The 12,488-nt window shown below is 42.8% G+C and overlaps 1 protein-coding gene across 7 annotated transcripts in view; it reads right to left on the bottom strand.

Annotated features, from left to right (window-relative positions):
- Window positions 1-12,488, bottom strand: part of KMT2C (lysine methyltransferase 2C) — a 189,773-nt gene that overhangs the window by 163,920 nt on the left and 13,365 nt on the right. The window contains exon 1 of one of the 7 annotated variants that reach the window (XM_040085241.2): window positions 7,845-8,123. The exons of the other annotated variants lie outside the window; for them this stretch is intronic. The gene's annotated coding sequence lies outside the window, so the exon portion shown is untranslated. Of the gene's footprint in view, window positions 1-7,844; window positions 8,124-12,488 lie in introns of those variants that run through there. 7 annotated transcript variants of the gene reach the window in all.

Below are 12,488 nucleotides of genomic sequence, written 5' to 3'. Positions count from 1 at the left end.
TTAGTGGTTTATAAAAGTTTCATTCCTCCCAAAGACTGGTTCCTGATTTCTGACATCCAGAGACTCCCATGTGGGCTTCCAGAGATTCAGTTCTGCATGGTGGGAAGCAAAGAAAATGCCCAAGCATCCTATATACCCTCCCATTCAGGATCTTTGTCCATACTGTATTGAAAAGGTTATATACACATTATACCTTGTCAGGTCATTATCTGCCACAGCAAAACAATAACTGAGGCAAGCTCATGTCATACAATCATGCTTTTTAACAAGATGCTTTTACAGTCAAAGAACACCTATTTTTCTTGTATTTAAGCAACACAAAGCTCTTCTGGCAGATCAATGGATCCTCCTAAGTCGCCAAATTTCTTGCACAACATCAGAAATAAGTTAAAGCCCCTGCGTCCTGTAAATAAAATCACCTGCCATTTTGCTGCTACCTTCTACTCTGAAACAATATCTGAAGCACGACCATTCTAACCTTACCTTTATACAGGGAATCTATGATTTTTTGCTTCTTCTTGTCACTTAAAGACTACCAAGAGAGATTAATTCAAGGTTATTCTACCCCTCACCTTGGATAAAGTCCTGACTTTGAGCACCCAGCCTCATCTTTTTTGATGGAGCTTGATAAGCATCTTTGAATGCCAGGACCGAAGAGCCAAGGAAGGAGGTTTATGAAAAACAGTTGGTGTTCACTGACTGTAGGCAAGTTCATCCTCATTCCTTAAAGTTGCTTAATTTCACCCATCTACCCTCCATAAGGATGTGGTCAATGTTCATGAGGAAGCCCAGTAAAAGACAAAGTGTATTACAAAGAATCCCATGATCTCCTTGGTTCTGACTTGGACCATGTGGAGCTCTGTCAGGAAATTTCACTTTGGCTGCTCAGGCAGAATCAGGGTATAGGATGATCTGCAGAAAGTTTAGTTCAGGTAAGTTTAGCAGGCTTAGGAGGCTGTTGGAAGGACTGGAGAGGAGATTACAGGAGAGATTATTCCAAGACACATCTTCTTTCAGTACAAGTTGCAACCACTGAAAGGACTCCCTAAATACAACCACCTCAGCCCCATCCTTGCTTCTCTTAGAGCCTTAAGAGACACAACCCCACCACCACTGCTTTTCTGCCCCTAACCATACCACTACAGCACATCTTCCAAATTTCTCAGAAGTAATTTCAGGCTCAGAAGATGCTACAGAACAGTCAGTAAAAATTGCCATTATAAACTGCTGAAGAGACCACAACCATCACTGGCTTTTCCATCCATTACAAAGAAGCCCTAGGCAAGACAGCCTTCCCTAGAAAAAGTCTACTACTCTTCACCTACAAATTTATGTCTTACTTACCAAAAAAGCCAACTAAGTTGCTCTTCTTTACATGCCTCCTGGCCTGAAACATCTAGCACAGGAGACGGTGAGAAGTGCAAGGACAAGATATGGAGTACTACACGCAAGATTATTCAGCTTTACATCACTCTGATAAAATTTAACACGTAATATCAGTTTTTCAGATGCTGATTGTGTTTGATGAAATCAAGTATCTGACAGCAGGCTGAGTCTTAGAGGCACAAAATACATACCTAGCTCAGGAAGAAATAAGCCTAGCTCTCTCTGAGTGACCCCAAAGTGACTTTTTTTAGTTTGCACATAACAGAACTGTGATTCTTGCCAGCCTCTGCAAAGCAGTGGGAGTAAAACATGCCTAATTGGCCAGTAAAAGAATAATAGAGAAATCAAGAACAAGTTTATGCAATTTATAATTGTTGTGATTTCAGCTTAGCACTGTTTCACAGAATCTAAGTTGACAAAAAACTGTTCTCACATTTTCCTGATATCTGAAGAATGAAAAGCTATTCCACAATGCCGGGTTTATTTTTTTCTGAAGCATCCTCTTCCCCACAGTTTTGGATCGCGCAGAGCAGCAATCGGTTAGCACTATTCAAAATAGTAGGTACAGAACAGTCTAGGCTATCGAATTCTTACTTGTACTGATGGATGTTTACTCTCATGACTATTTTATTTCAATGGAAAACTTTCTATTGACTTCACTTGTCTTTGAAACAGAATTGTGTACCTTAGAGAATACCCCGTCATGCTGATTAATAATTAAATGAATCCATACAGTACTTATTCACTGACAGTTCTTTATTTGGAGGTCCAGAGGCATCAATAATGAAAACTCCTCTGTAGTACTGGCAAAGCTGTCAGCAGCAGATGCTGATGATTAGGCAGCCATGAGGAAAGAAATAAATATAATATAGTATGGTTTACATATCAACTGTATGTAGGTCTATCAATGATCAGGGGAACTACCTCTCCCTAACCTTTACACCGCTCAGCTTTCACCAGAGAAAACAGCAGCCAACTATCTTCATCAACATGGGTCAATGCAGATGTCAGAGCTGGCCAGAGCAATCCCTGGCTACACAGCACAGCTCAGAAACTCTGACTTTCCACTAACAAACTAAACTGGAGTCAACCGACTTCAAAACATCCCCAAAGGAAGCATTAGAATGGCCTGAAATAGTAGCTGCTCACCAGTTCAGCTCCAAGATCCTAAAACTTTCTACGGAAAAGTGACACAACCATCTCAGTTACTGAACCACAGGCATCAAGACAGATTCACTATCTATGTGCATTTCTGAAAAATGGAAGAAGAAAAGTAATTAACTTACTAATTCCTCATAGCTAAACATTCTTCATCATTCTAGGTAGATTTTACTATCTGAGGACAAATACACAAGAGGGGGAAAAAAAGATATGTCTAATTATTTTACATCTTGTTGACTAATAAGTATCTAAACAAAATATACAGGGAAGAATCCTCTCCCCAGTGCAGTTTCAAGAATTCGTTAAGGCAGGATTGTACCCTGATCCACACAAACCACCTCAAGAATCTTCCAGACTTCCTCACCATCACTCCCTTCTTCCAAGAACTAAATTTCAAGTTGTAATAGTTGTTATTTCTGGAGCTGCATAAAATTGTCCTTACATGGTTCCCTAAACTGTTTTATTTTTCTTAATTTAAAAATCTCAGCTTCCTTTAACAAGGTGAAAACAAAGATGACAAGGAAATGGAAAGGAAAAGACAACTAAATACATGTAAGAACACACTGCTTACAGGCAAGCTACCTCACCCAGGTGGATTAAGGTGAAAGAGAAAGACCAAAATCCATGTTCCTCAACCTCCATCTCCCATCTGTTCTACAGATTATATTCCTATAATTCCGGATTCCTCTTTCCTGAGCACTGCAAACCCATAACGCTTCCAAAAGCCCTCTACCTTGCCTCTGTACCCCTTCCTATGTGCAATTAGCCTTCTACTAGAACACTGCAAAGCCAAAGCAAAATGTTTCCAACAAGAACAGTCTCTCAAAGGCCAATAGTAGTACTTACTGCTCAACCCTGACCTCCATTTTATGGCAGTTCTGAACACACACCGAATGACTCCTGCCACAACTGTGACTAAATCTTCTGTACACAAGGCAAGGCTGACATGGCAGTGACAACACCTAGCACACCTATTATTTGACCCAGATCAAGGACCTATGAAAAGGTCAGAAAATATTCTAGGTTCATTCATTCCCTCATCACTCTCCTTGACACTGCTGGTGTCTTCTCGCAGGTTAAATACATTCTCAAGAGTGTCAGAAACCGTGCTGACAAAACTGCCCCACCCAAGCCTAAGGGCAAGGTGACTAAAATAAACCTCCAACCTTATTCCTTCTCATTGCTCCAGAGATACCACCCTTGTCTAGTCCCATCCAGCCCATCCCTTCCCCCTGCCCCATCCTCTTTGTTCCGCCAAATACATCACATCCTTTCACCCTGTTCCTCCTGCTTCAAAAAAGCCATCAAATTGTATTAAACTCAGTACCCTCACAAGTCACTTGATTCAAAGGCAGATTTCTGCAGAATTGTAAGCCTAAATAAGAATTCTGTTTGAGGTTTTCTGAATTCTGGAAAAAATACAGTTCCCTTTCCTCCTACTCTAATTCCACCAGAACGATTATTCCCAGAACTGTCCTCTTCAGAGTTTGTCCCATTTTTCTCTATGGCATCTGATGTTACAAGCTAACAGGGACTGCCAACTGGTTATCTATAAACTATACATAAACTATATAAACCAGGCAGTAATTACCTGCTCTCACATGCACTTCTTCCTAAACAGAGTCTTCTGAAAGCAACCTACCTTCTCTTTTTATAGCATGGGGGTATTTGGGGCCTGGAAATAAAAAGTAAGGGATAAAAAAAAAATAAGAGAGAGAAAAGGGAAGATCCAGAGTAAAAACAACATGGAAGTGTTTGTGGTTGGAAGGAACACATTGAGCTCCATCTAAAACAAAGAATTCATTCCTGAAACTGAATTATACCCAAGAACTGCAAGTCCTGGCTAAACAAACAAATAAATACACAAGCAGACTCTTCTTCCATGCCTTTATCTTCTCTAATTAAGCAATGTACACAAGTATACACCTTTTAATGCTTGGAAATCAAGATGAAAACATGGGACAAAAGGCCAGTGCGAAATCTTTTACTTTCTATCTCTGTTACAAAGGTACCATCAGCACAATCCACTCTTACTGTGTAACATTTCACCAGTGAGTACAACAAGAGGGAGACCTCCCCAAAGAGAGAGACAGAAATGCAGAGTGCTATGACTAACTTCCAACAGACCTTATGGAGGAGTCAAATATCCTCCAAATGCGTGGTATCATCTAAGTTTGTGCCTGGCTTTGGACCTCAACACTGAGATGAAAACAAAAAATTCTAACGAGGCCACATAGAATTATGCTCCATTTTTTCAGTCGAAGATATTTCCAAAGGACAAAGCTTAACTGTGATGTTTTGCCACTCGGCTCCATCTGAGATGTCAGGGGAAAAAAAAAAAAAAAAAAAATCTGTCAAGACCACTAAAAGACACATCTGTTTGCTGAACACATTCCACATCAGATTACCAAACACAAAGAGGCGAACGCTGTCAAACAGAAGGCGCTCACCTATTCCCAAAAGCACGTGACTGCTCCTCCGCCACGCCGCTTTCCCTGCCCAATCTCCATGACATTTCCTGGCTCACCTCGGCCGGCCCAGGGAGCACCACTGCGGCACAGCAAATGCCATGAATCGCAAGAAGACATCTGATATCTGTGATATCACACGCTGGGATCCTGCCAGAGAACCTCAACGTGCCAAAAGGATTTCGCAGAGGAAAGGCAGAATTATAAAAGACTAGCTGAAGGCCCGCTGTCAAACCGGATTTCAATACTTCTTTCTTCGAGCGCTCTACGTCCCAGGGTTTCCAGGAGCTTTAGTAATTACTAAAATTGGAGCTGCCCAAATGAAACAAAAGTGTCTTTCAGCCTGTTTAGAGTGTGCTTTTGACAACACTCCGGAGTCAGTCCCCCGTCCTCTTGGGCTGTGTATTTTATACTAAATGGTATACATCACGAAAATACTCCTCCATACTAAGAGTTCTCTATCTACGTTTTCAGAACAGAAAATCAGATTTGCAAAGCCGTAAGATTTGACAGCAGTGATGAGAAAAGATTACTTTAACCATTATTTTAAAATAGCTGAATAAATTAAATACGGTAAGTCTGTAAGTACACGTAAAGCACATACTGAATGGTCCTTTTAGCCTGAAACAAAAGGAGAAACAAATACATGGCTGCTTTTAATTTCTGCTCAGCCATTTACCCTTAAGAGATAATTTTCAGGCAAGTCCAATGAACAGTCACATTAAGAAACTGTACATGATGCAATGACTTTCTACTGGCATATTATGTAAATGACAATAATACCACCCCCTGTGTCCTCTCCTCAAAAATAAAAAAAAGCTCCCAAAGAACACTTAGCTAAAACACTGCAGGAGTTTCTGCTTAGGAGAGAATGATACAGGAAAAAAAAGAAAAAAGAAAAAGGCAAGGAAAAAAAATATAAGTCAACCGAGTGCAGAGTCTGACAAAATAATTATAGAAAATTAAATAATATTACTACCAAAAAAATAGAGTATTTTGACCTAAAAGCACCTCTGTTTAATGCTGGCAGAATATTAGGTATTACTTTGCATAAAAAAAGACAAAACAAAAGAAGACTCCTAAAACAGTTTACAAAGATGACCCGCAAGTGAGACAAGGAACTAAAAACTACAGATACTCAAACTCCAAGTACATTCTCAAATGAAAGGCCATTTACAACAAAGCAGTAGAGGATGCATAACCAAACCCTTTAAAAACAGACGTACAGTAGTCATCAGTGAAGTTACTGAATGGCACTTAGATGCAGCAGATCACACTGTACTGAGAAAAAAAAAGTCTACCTCGTCTCCTGCTTCTGTCTTTCAAGTAGACGGTTAAAATATTTGCACTCGGCAGTCTGGGAGCTGCAGTTATTTTCTGTAGCAAGTGTATTTTATTGTGCAGGAGCATCAAACACCACACACGATCATCACCACGATGTACACACAGCACAAAGACCCGTGCACGTAACCTCCAGCTTAGGAGCTGTGTGTACTTCAATAGCCAGCATTGTACAGAGTCACTGAGAACCTTTAAATGTCTGCCCAGTTGTTTCAGTTTTGCTATAGGAGTACGAACCCACTACTGCTTTATTTCTTTACACGAAAAAGCCACAAACCGTTTTCATACTGATCAGTTTTTTCAACAACTCCACACCAAATAACACTAAGATAAAAAATGAAGTTAAACAAAAGTCTAAACTAAGGAACGTTTTTCAATTATGTAAGAATCCAGTAAAGAGTGTTAACTAATGATGCACTGGTGAGCATGTAGTGTTTAATATCCAGAATTAGGCATAAGAATGAAGAAGTTTTTCAGGAAAATACAAAACACTACACAAATTAACCGGTTCATATTTTGAAACCATAGGTTGTTATGTTGGGTGGGTTTGTTTAATCAACCTGCTACAAAGTAAAGCCACTGGAAAAAAGGGTAGCCAGCCTCTCATACTGCCCAAATAAAAAAAGAAACAGACTCTTTTTCTTTACAGTTGTACCAAGTTTGTTAAAGCCAGCCAGTTACATAACACTTACTTTGACTTATGACCTATTTGCTCACTGCTCATACAAAAATCATCATATATGATGCTCTGGCCATCCATTATGAGCTACAAACATAGTTTATTTTTTCGAGTGCTTTTATTCTTCTCTCTTAGTTTAGAACTACAGTTTAAAACAGTGGGAGGACCACCTAAAATTAACACTATACAGGTATGCTCTGAAAGCATGCAAAATTAAAATGGCACGCTCTTCAAAAACAGCGTGCAGAGAATACTTCAAAATATTAAAGAAAAATTAACCCTATCTCCATTTTCCATCTCTCCAATATTTACATCAGGAAGTGGCCCAAAAAAAAAAAAAAAAAAAAAAAAAAAAAAAAAAAAAAAAGGAAAAAGGAAAAAAAAATAGTTGTTCTATAGCGAACCATATAAAGTCGTAATTTTTAAAGAATATCTGCGGGTACACGTGTGTAGGTGTACCCGGGGCAGCGCTGACCGGATGCCAGGCTGAGCCCGGGTCAGAGAGAGCGGAGCTTTTGTGGTTCTTTCTCCCACCCACCACCCTCCTTTTTCCTTATTTTTATTTTGTAAACGGCCGCGGATTATCCAACGAGCGTGTAACTTGAACCTCTACACCCACGTCTGGACGCTGGTCCGGGTTTTTTTTTGACCGAACGGCGTCGAATTCGCCGTGCCGAGTGTCAGCGGCGCCCGGTCCCCACGCCAAGTTTGCCGCCCGGTCCCGGCGGGTCCCCCCGTCCCCGGGGAGCCCCTTCCCGCTGTCACCGCCTGCCCTCGATACAAAGAAGTTCAGCGCCAGCCGTACTCACCCCCGGCGAACCGGCCCTGCGCGACATCGCCCAGCGCCGCGGAACCGCTCGCAAATCCCCTCTGGAAAATGGAGGGGCTGGCACCGGTGCGATCCGGAGGGAAGAGAAGTTATTTACATGCCAGGGCCCGAGCCCAGCGCGGAGCGGAGACGCCGATGCTCAGCACTGCCCGCGGTCTGCCATGTTCGTGCCGCTCGCTCGGCGCTCCCCCGGCCGCTGCCCCGGGGCCTCGGGCGGCTCTACAGGGCCCCCCCCATGGCGGCGCCGCCGGGGAGCGATGCGCCACAGCCCCGATCGCCGCGGAACTTCGGCTCCGGGATCCTCCCCGAACCAGGCTGGGGCCGCCGGCGGAGGAGGGCGGAGGGGGAGGGGAGCGGGGGGGAAGGGGGAGGGGAGAGGGGGAAAAAAAAAAAAAAAAAAAAAAAAAAAAAAGAGGAGGAGAAGTAAAAAAAAAAAAAAAAGAGCCGAGGGAGAGAAAGTAGATCCGACGCAGCCGGGCGCCGCCAATGTGCGGACCGGAGCGCTGCGGCAGGAGCGGGGCCGCCCGCGCTCGGGAGGCGGAGCGGCGGCGGCCGGAGGCGCAGCGCCCCCGCCGGAGGCTCCCCCGGGCCGGCCCCCGCCCCGCACCCCCGCACGGGCCCGCACGTCCCGGCGGCCGAGCCCGGGGGCGAAGCCGGGAAGCGAGAGCGGGAGCGCCCGGCCGCTCCCCCCGCCGGCCCTGGCCGGGAGCACCCTCCGAGCGCGGCGGGCGGCAGCGCTCCGCTCCCTTCCCCCACGCCCGCACTTTTCCATTTAACAAAGCGGCGCAACCGAAAGTTACGTTTCCATAGACGCCAGCCGCTTTCCTGGCGGCCCCTCCTCGGCTGCTGGGGCTGCTCTAGGAAAACCAAGGTTTCACCCGTGAAAGATTAACGCGGGACTCCGAGGATCGCCTTTTTTTTTTTTTTTTTTTTTTTTTTTTCCCCACAGAATCACAGAACCCTTTGGGTTGGAGATCAGCGTCTTCAAGCCCCGGCCAAGGCAGGGTCACCTGGAGCAGGTGACACAGGAACGCCTCCACGTGGGTTTGGACTGTCTCCAGCGAGGGGAGACTCCGTGACCTCCCTGGGCAGCCTCCTCCAGTGCTCTGCCTCTCTCAACGTGAAGTTGTTCTTCCTCACGTTGAGGTGGAACTTCTTGGTGTTTAGTTTTGTGGGTTTAGTTAGTGTTGTATGTTTTAGTTTTCTCCTCCGCCCCCCCCGACATTTTCCAGGCTGCTCTACACTTCTCCAAAACAATCTGGAATGGACAAGCTAAGAAAGCAAAGCTTGACAAATGTCCATCTACAAATGGCTCTTTCCTAATCCTCCAAATGCTCCCTGCCAATTTTATTCTCCTGCAGAGAGAAAAACAAATCAAGAAAACATTACGCAAGTGTCACTTCACTTGCATCGATAGATACTTGCAAACCAATGGGTCCTGCCAATTTGAACAGTAACGCAACTACCTTCGTTCAACTTCCCTTCACGCAAAAACCCCGAAGCAGCTGTTGTGTAATGCTTTGCTTCTGTCAATCTCAAGTTTTCTTAAAATTTGTTTAAATAACAGACATCTGCAAGACACAGGTTGACACATTGACAACAATAATCTGACTTGTCTGCCTAACAAAGTAAGATGCATCGCCTCTATTTTCTCACACATCTTAATATTTTTTCTTATCAAATTCTATCACACCGAGCTGCAGCTGGACATAGTTAATCTTGGGCACCATCTGTTGTGGACAAGCAAGTAAGTTCAGTATTGCCTTTTGAGTACTGGTTAGAGAAACTCTCAATAAATGTAGCTAGGAACTCAAAGACACCATTTCATCTCTAAGACTGAACAAAACAAACTCAAATTCCTACACTGATTCACAGAGGGGGATCTACCCAGGCAGAGGGAGTAGAGCAATGCTGCCTCTCCTTCCATTTTCAACTGGAACATGTTCCATGTTCCCAGCCTACAGGAAAGTTTTTATCAAACCCATTCTGCGGAGATGCAGATAAAATTTTAAAAAGAAAGCACTCAGATGAAAAAATCTCCAGGTGTTTACTCTGAAACAAGTAACTATTGTATAAGAGCCATTGTGCCATGTTAGTACAGGTACGGACACATAAATATATTTGGCTACAAGGTGCTATCAAGCTCTGGCTTATCAGCACATCTCTGTAACCACACGTATTAGCACACTCAGTCTGCTGCAATGAGAAGGTTAAATATGTTATTCCAAACCATAGCTGAGGTGGTGAATGTCAGGGGTTTATTTTCCAGTAAAGGGTTGGTTGCTTTGGTCCAACCAACAAGTGGTGAATTGCAAAGCCCCTCCTGACACATTAATCACTTTACCTGTTCCCTTTCACACCCACAGTCCAGGCTGAGCCAGGAAAAGCCCCTGTTGGACATCCATCTCTGCTGAGTTTGAAGAGTTTTCAAACCAATTAGTCTGAGATCAACTAAAGAAAGGTCCTCTTCAACCAAAGAAGATACCAAACAGCAGACAGAAACTGTGTGTTTCCCAAACTGTATTAAATAAAAGGAATGTTTAGAGTCAGTAGGTTAAGCAAGGCTGGAGCACCAAGTTTCCTGTGTGTCATCTATCCCGTAAATGCCTGTTTTGATGAGCTTCCACTACAGCCCTGGTGTGGTACCATTCCAGGTGATAACCCTGTAGCATGACTGACCCTCCATCAATTCACATGGTTGTGCTGCTAAACCTTAAACCTGCAGATATTTTCACATGTTACACTGATAAAAACTTTAGGTTTTAACCTAGAAGGTAATGGGTCACCTGACCAGTTTAAGTACACTAGCACAAACAAGTTGTAATTTAATAACAGCTGGTTAAAATAATAATAATAAATTACTCTCAGTATTTTTCCCTGCTGTTTATGTGACCCAAGATCCAAACTAACAGGTATGAAGTCGTAATAGCCAGCCTCCTATTCTCCATCCCCCTTCTTTGGGGATGCATTTTCACTCACATCAAAGGGTGAGATTTACTTCTTTTACTGTAAGAGCGCATTAATTGCCATAAAAATCTTCGGAAGGAAAAAGTGTAATTTTACTACATCACAGTCAGATGTGGTCCAACACCAGTCATGTTGACTGATTACTACTTCTCCACACAAACTGCCCATAAATTGCATTCGGTAGGATTATTTGTTCAGCAGCAGTTCCAATGGAAGCTGATCCCAGCCCAAACTTCTTCTTCCCAGCATCGGAACTGTTCCCATTCATATGAATGTTGGATTGTGAACCAGACACAGAGATCAAACCTGCTACAGGGCAACCCAGCAAGAAGCAGCGGGGCTGGACACTGAGAAAAGGCAAAGCAATTGTGTCTGCAGCAGTTCCCTGCCCTGATTCACACATCTCCACAAGCGTGTGTCACCATCACGGCAAGGCAGGAGGCGTTTATGCCAATGCTTCTGCCAAGAAAATGTACATGAGAAAAATGGGACCAGTCGTCTCTCCCCAGACTTATTTTTTCTATAACCAACAGAAGTGATAGATTTAATGATTAAGATAAAAACTTATGTCTATACATATGGTGGACTGTTTTCTTCCAAGCTCAAATTGATTAACTCAAGGATGCCACTCTTGAATTAATCAAGACACACTGAGCAAAACACGCCCTGTTTGTGATAGGCCCTGCTTATATTCCTGACTTTAAATGCTTCTTCACAGCAACCAAGAGAAATTCAGGAAGAGACAACTCACCAATTCCAATGTACTCCTATCAAAAGTTCAGATGGAACACATATACAAACAAGATACATGGGCTCCTCAACAGAAGTATTCCTTGGTTACTCTAACTGGGTCATGCATCTGGTCTGTTACTTCATTGATTTTAAAATGCAAAGACTGATATATTGAGAAGCTCAAAGATGTGTTTGTCTTTCTTAAAACATTTTCCTTAACTCCCGCTGACCTGCTATTTTCAAAATGTTCAATGGGTTTCTAAAAATATTATAGTTGTAATAACTTGAGATTAAGTGCTAAGTACTGAGCTACAAAAGGACTACAGCAGAAAAGGAAATGCAAGTATTTCTCCTGAGCCTGGCAATGCTACTCAAATGTAAAGGCATTTTACCTTCTAGCACCCCTTTATGATTCTGTGCTACACAGCAACTCAAGCCACCCTCTTGTGTGAATAATCTCTCTGTAAATTCCGATTTCCAAGCCAAAGGATTATACAGAGACGACTGACTCCTTTTTTTGCTGCATTTGAAGGGGCTTGGAAGTTCTTAGTTTCTAACCTGTACTACAACATTCTCTAGAGATAGACTCCATTTCTAAAAGTAAAAAATAAAATAAAACCAGGTTCCAAACAAGTTCCAAACAGTCTATTTCCTCTCCCCTCCTCTCTCCTCTAGTGAGCATGAACCAGATCATATCTAGACCCAAAGACAGGTTGGCAGCATGTTACACAGCCAAGAAACACATTTAGTGTAATAACTGCATACCCACATTAACATGCTGTGATAAATTTGATTTAAGCCATTACATCTGAGATGCTGTATCTAGTAGCTTGCTTTTAGAAACAAAATTTGAACAGCAATGTAAGTCAGATAATTGAAACAGCTTTCTATAAAGAAGGCTTCACATTCTGTCTCTTCTCATGGT

This window comes from Hirundo rustica, chromosome 1 (assembly GCF_015227805.2).
Source record: "Hirundo rustica isolate bHirRus1 chromosome 1, bHirRus1.pri.v3, whole genome shotgun sequence".
Lineage (NCBI taxonomy): Eukaryota > Metazoa > Chordata > Aves > Passeriformes > Hirundinidae > Hirundo > Hirundo rustica.
The sequence above is the reverse complement of the archived record's forward strand: the minus strand, read 5'-3'. Positions and strand labels throughout refer to the sequence as shown.